Source organism: Furipterus horrens, unplaced genomic scaffold (assembly GCF_987537825.1).
Source record: "Furipterus horrens unplaced genomic scaffold, mFurHor1.1.pri manual_scaffold_7, whole genome shotgun sequence".
Classification (NCBI taxonomy): Eukaryota; Metazoa; Chordata; class Mammalia; order Chiroptera; family Furipteridae; genus Furipterus; species Furipterus horrens.
In genome coordinates this window covers 96,737,484-96,744,371 of record NW_028327177.1, presented here as the reverse complement: position 1 = coordinate 96,744,371, position 6,888 = coordinate 96,737,484, and positions in this window count along the sequence as shown.

The following is a 6,888-nucleotide window of genomic DNA, read 5'->3' as shown; positions in this document are numbered from 1 at the left end:
ATTCACACATGTGCACTCCAGTCCACTCTTCTTGGCTGCCAGGTTACATCAATATTGTGCAAACTGTTCTCATTATATTAACAATGGTTGGATTTTTTTCCGGGCAGACCTCGTATGCATCTATACTTATATCTATGTTTTTTAAATACAGAAATGGGTTTATACCACACATTGTTCTACAACCTGTTGTTTTTCACATTTGGCACTTGCACTTCTTATCATGGACAGCTTGCCACGTGGGCACTTCAGTTCATAGAAGGCTCCTTAGTCACAGCTTTAAGAAATTCCCTTCTGTGATAAATTGTGATTAACTTAACCAGTTCTAACTTGATGACATTTAGAAACCTTGTAACTTCTTAAGATACTCCCAAAGAAATGAATCTGATCCTGGAAAGACATTTTCTTACATCCCTAACCTCCGGAAAGCGCCTGCCCTCTGTGAAAACAGGCAACTTTGGATCCAAATAATTAGAAGGTGTGTTATGTGTGAACAGTTGCTTTATTTTCTCCATTTTGTTTTATGTTTTGAATGTAAAACACAACCAGAATAGTAGCCTTGGCATATGTTGCAACTGTTCATTTAAGAACTCCTCATTTCACATGAGCATTCTCCTCTTTTCCAGACAATGGTGGCTGTGAAGTTGCATCATTAGACATGCAAACGTAGCTGTAAATGTGAGGCCATTGTCCTTCAGGGACAATGGTAGAAGCTGTTTTAAAGGAACCCCCTCCAGTGAATGCTAGGCTTGCCTTATCCTAGCACATCTTGCTGTTTGCAGACAACTGTAATGTTACAATTATTGCCCTCATATGCACACTTATACATCCAGTCACACACATGCACAAAGCATCTCACCTCCTATCACACACATAAAGCAGTCACACACACTGACACACAATTATACTCACATACTGTACACTCATACCAAGACATATTCTTCACATACATACATATGTTTGATATACATTATATATACACATTATATATATTATGTGTATATATACATTAGATAATGTATATACACACAGAGAGCTAATCACTTTATTCAGTAAGTTATTGTGAGTGTTCCTGGTGTGGGGTTGGGGATGAGCAGGGAAGGGTTGAAAGAGCACAGAACTTGCAAGGTCAGTCCCCAACCTCAGTAGGAGTGGACAAGCCAGCTCTAATATCTGTGGGCCAACAGGCGCAGGGCTTGGGTGAACTGCTCCATAGCCAACTGATCCTTTTAGGTCCTGCTTCCGGGTCGGGCCTGTGCCACTGCCCAGGACAATCTTCTGGAAATTGGAAAGGGCTTTTAGGTAGAGGGGCACATCTCATACAAATTACATGCATGCCCACTAATTGTCATTTTCTGTGTTGAGGACTCAAAAGCCCTTTTTCAATTCAGTGAAAGAATTAGAAGTGTCTGAAAGAGTCATGTAGGTTGGTTGAATTCAACTAAAGCTGCTTTCATGCCTATTCCATGCAAGGAGCTTTGGCATCATGAACCCCATACTAGCTTCAGGGCTGTCTTTTCCAACGGCTGCATTTCAGACATATACAAACTGTTCCCAAGAGTACAACATTTTTCTGTTGGCACATATCTGCTCACTGGGCACCACTGTGGGGTTAGAAATAATTATATGATACACAGAATTCTGGAGAGGACAAGTACATTTCTTTAATAGCTTAAAAAGCAGTATTCAGTATGGCTTTTTCACAGCGTTTTGAAACTTGAGAAATCTTCCTTGTCTCCTTCTTTTCTTCCTCCAACCAGCATCCTCCCACATAGATGTTACTGAGGATTTCTCCTCAGAGAAACAGTTTCCTGGATTCTTTCTTTCTTGGCAAACCTAGTGCCTTTTTAAAGGCTCTGTGTCTTGGGCAAAGTGTACTGGAGCCTGAGGAGGAAGGAAAGAGGCGGGATCTTTGGAGAAAGGAATTTCAAGCTGACATCCTTTCTAACCATTCAGCCCATGTTATTGAGCACCCATAATATAGAAGTCCTTGCTGAAGGCATTGTAGTTGGGATGATGAAGAACATGGGCACATCCCATCAGGGAGTGGGGGGAGAGACACAATGTAAATAAATCACTCCATCAGCAAGGCTAAATGCTAGGAAGAGATGCAGCAAGGTGAGAGAACAGAGACATCTGTGTGTGAGAGTGACTGCATGTGTCTCTCTTTTACCTGGAGTGGTCAGGGAAATGTTCTCCCCACAGAGGAGACATTGGAGCAGAGACCTGAATACAGTGTGATACAGCCATGGGGCCATCTGGAGGAAGAGTGATCAGTTAGAGGACACAACACATGCAAGGCCCAAGGTGGGGACAAGCTTGGTGCTTTGGGAACTTGGAGGAGACTGGCTGGAGCACAGTGAGCAACGGGGAGAGGGACAGAAAGCGAGGCTGGAGGGGCCAGTAGAATGCCTATGTTAGATTTTTGTTTCTTAAAAGGGAATGTATTAGAAAGAATGCCTCATTAGGACCCAGCCAAAGGATTTTAGAGAGAATATTGTAGAGGTGTGGGCCAGGCAGCGTGGTGGGCAGATGGATTCTGAGACAGAGAGAGAGAGAGAGAGAGAGAGAGAGAGAGAGAGAGAGAGAGTGAGTGAGTTGATGGTCAAACAGGAATAGGAAGCTGGGCTTCAGTCAAGGGCTCCACGGCTTTGGCACTTTGAGGCAAAGTGAGAGCCAGAGCCATAGCCCAGGTGTGGAAATGCTTGCTGAGCTTGCAGGATGAAAGTAGTAAGCAACATTTGTTGAATACTTGGCTTCGCTGCCCCATTTCATCCTCCTTACATGTGTGTGAAAATGGCTCTGTCGTTACCATCTTTTGCAGTTGTGAAATGGTGGCTCAGAGAGGTTGGGTGACTTTCCCCATTAATATGAGGGTCATCCATGGCCTGAACTTAAGTTTGTCTGATCCCAAGCCCTATATTATACTTTGAGTGAGAGAAGCCTTGTGCTTGCAAAAGAGGTCCATGGCCAATGGCATCAGAATCCCAAGGAGCTTATTATAGATACAGATCCCTACTCCACCTCTTGTCCCAACTTGAACTTACTGAATCAGAATGTCTACTGGGTCAATTCTACCCTGGCTGGTTTGGCTCAGTGGATTGAGCGTCGGCCTGCGAGCTAAGTGTCGCTGGTTCGATCTTCCAGTCAGGGCACATCAGAGAAGGAAAACTCTGACTCCAAAAAACCTCCGCTGCCTTGCGGCATACCTCTTCAGGGGAAAGGCTAAGGGAGTAAACCCCGACAGAAAATCCGGAGCCGGAGTCCCTAAGGCGGTTTGACGTTGTAGTCAACACCGGCAACTCCTGCGGCGCACCTGAAGCCAAGCTGTATTGACTCCGTCTTTCCCTTGGACCCTTCAGCTGCGAAGAGAGGGGGGGTCTGCTGCATGGGCAACAGCAGACCCTCCATATCACCCTGCCCAGGCTCTGTAGCTTCAGCTTCACTGGAGAGGACACTCCAGCGTCATCGCAAGATGTCGATTCAACACGGGAGGAGACAGATACCGTGTCACTCCCGAGTCGGACTGCACAACCATTCTCGGCGGTGCAGATAGACTCTTAAGAAGCTACACCATCGTCTCTCGAGACGGACGGCTGCCGACGACTGGGTCAATGGTGTAGGAATCAAGGCCTTCAAGTGTTTTTCACATTTCTTCCCAATGCTAACTCCCTCCACTCAAGGCCAGGCCCCAGAATCTCTGCTGTTACAGAACTGTGAACATTTGTATCCTGTTGTTTTGCATAAGTAGCACATTCACAAGGCTCAGAGAACCAGATGATTGAAAGTGATAAACACTGTGAAATGTCACTCTCAAACCCATATTCATCTACTTTGTTCCTACTAATTCTTCAATAGGTAATAAGTATTAGTAGTTTCTTGTGTATCTTCCATAGCCTTTAAGCAAATACAAATATGTATCATTTCCCCCTTTCTCACATAAAAGTAGCCTGAACTATATACTGTTTTGTACCTTGCTTAAAAAAATTTAATATATGCTGGAGATCTTTCACATCCATATGTAGAAAGTATCCTCACTTTTAAAATTGCTGCATAATACTTCATTGTGAGGATACACCAGTTTCTTTAACCAATTCTGTGCTGATAGCCAGTGGGTTGCTTCTAATATTCTACTCTTAGAGGTAATGTGGTAATGAATAACTGTATATATATATATATATATATATATATATATATATATATATATATATAATTTAGTAACTGCAAGATAAATTACCAGAATGGAATTGCTGGGTTAAAGGTTAAAGCATTTATCATTTCGCTTTTTTGAACTGAACCATTTTGTATCCCTACCAGAAACATAACAGCCTTTTAGCTGGTGTATTTCTAATCTAGAGTAGTAGATTTTACCCAGTTAGGCCCAATACCCACTTTACCATCTGGACATGAAATTCTAAGACAATATAATCTACTCAAATTCAGAATTAAAGAAAAAATCAATATGATGCTTTATCTGATAATATCAAATAAATTAAAACTAATTTATAACAAAATAGGAGGTATTATACTTCACTGTTGTGAAATGCTCATGCAAGATTACACTGTAAGATGTAATGAAATTGTTAGATGCGTGTGTCTATATTTGGACTAAATGGATGCCACACACCAAATGAAGACTGAGGCTGATGTGCTCTGTTGGCAATTCAGGACCCCTGAGCACAGCTGCCATTGGAGAAGTGATTTTCCAAAATGGTAAAACAAACAACCCTCTTGGTAGGTTCTAAACAAAATGGAAGACAATCTTTCCTTTAATTACTCAGTAGCTGCATTCCTGGAAAATTCAGTGTTTATTAAAACCATGCAGACACTCCTTTGTAATTACATATAAAGTGGGTTTAAGTTCTAGATTCAGATGATTATAAGCAGGTTTTTCTCTTACCTGAATGTCCAGTGGGACATTCAAAAGTCCTGTGGGACACAGAACAACTTCTTTGTGTGGGAATGTCCTGTCTTCATCCACTACATGCCAGTAGGACTCCAAGCCATTGTGATGAAGTGAAAAGCCCCAACTGTTCAATACCCTCTCCTGCTGGGAGAACCGCTGCTGTGAGGTCTCTGGAATCCAGTTCAATAGACCAAGATTCTATGAACAGTGCTAAAACATTGATCTTTGTTTCATTGTGTTTCACTCTGAGATCCCTCCAGTAGCTACTCATTGTGGCAGAACAAGTGCAATATCCTCAGCTGACAGGACAGAGTATACAGGTTCATTGGCTGGATTCAGTGCTTCAACTGAGAGTTGAGTATCAACATACAGGAGTCCCTCTCTATATCGCGGTTCACTTATCACGGCCTCACTGTATCGTGCAATTTAAAAAAATATTATATTTAATTATTTATTGTGGATTTTTTGCTATATCGTGGGATTTTGTGGTACTGTATACATATGTTGTTAAAGTTATATTGGTTTAAGAGCGTAAAATATGTTTAAGAACATAAGTAGTGTTAATGAAAGTGTGGAAAAGGTTAATAAGGGAGTGGGAAAGGTTAATAAGGGACTGGAAATAGTTTACAAGTGGGTGGGAAGGGTTTATAAAGCCTTAAAATGTATATAAATACCAAAATAAACGTAAGGTTCCTACTTCGCGGATTTTCACCTATCACAGGGGGACCTGGAATGTAATACCGGCGATAAGTGAGGGAATACTGTACAGATTGAAAGGTGTTTCTGGTTGTTTGTCCTGATGTGGCTGCACAAACCCCAAATTTGTGTGACACTTTGAGTTCTGAATTTATTAATTATCAGATAGTTTAAATAATTTTTATTATTGAGAGTAGGAAATGTTTAGTGGGATCCATCTTAAGTGTATTGTGCATAATGCTGTTTAAGACAGTCTGTATGTAAGCTTCTTTCTTTATTTTCCTCACCCAAGGACATGCTTATTGATTTTAGAGAGAAGGGAAGGGAAGGAGATAGGGAGAGAAAGAGACATTGATATGTGAGAGAAACATTGATTGGTTGCCTCTCTTACGTGCCCTGACCAGGGACCAAACCTGCAACCTAGGCATGTGCCCTGATCAGGAATTGAACCCGCAACCTTTTCTAGCCAACAGAGCCACATCAGCCAGGGTTTTTGGTAAATTTCAAATGCTTAAGATACCACTCTCCTGGGACTGTGATGCCCTGTATCATGGCTCCTCTCCTGATTACCCTCTCGTTGCCTGGAAATGCCTGCAAAGTTCAATTTCTGGATCAGTCTGGCAGACCATAGGACATTTTGATCCACATAATCTGAAGATTATTTAATGACTTCATCATAAAACTTCTCATGACCTCGATGCCCAGGTGACTCTCAATATAGTCTTGCAGTCAAATTTTTAAAAAAATTATAACTAAGTTGTATTATTTTGTTGTGCCTCAATTTTCCCATCAGTGAATAGGGATAACAATAGGATGGGTGCTACAAGTACTATTTTTTATAAATAACTATAGTTGACCTCTTGTCAAAGTTTATAATTATGCATTTATCACTGTGGCTTTTGGAGCAAAGCCTGTCTCCATCCCTAGTGTATTAACTCTGTAAAGGCAGGTATCTGATTTGCTCCCCTCTCGGTCTCCAGCACATCCTGCCATCCTATGGGGAAGATGCCTGACAACTAACTCTTCACTGGATACAGGAGGGACTGACAGCATGAGAGTTATTATGTAGATGCCATACAGGTAACAGACTGGATGGAGTCTTACTAACAGGGGACAGTATGCGTTCGCGCTCTCACTCATTTATTCGTTTAGAAAAAAAAGAGTCCTGAATTCTGACAGAAAAATTAATTTTCTCCCAGCTCCCAATTTGAGCGGTAAAGCCATCCCGACCGTTTGCCCTGGGGTCAGGCCGAGCTTGGTTCCTTTAGGAACTGCTAGCATGCTTCTGT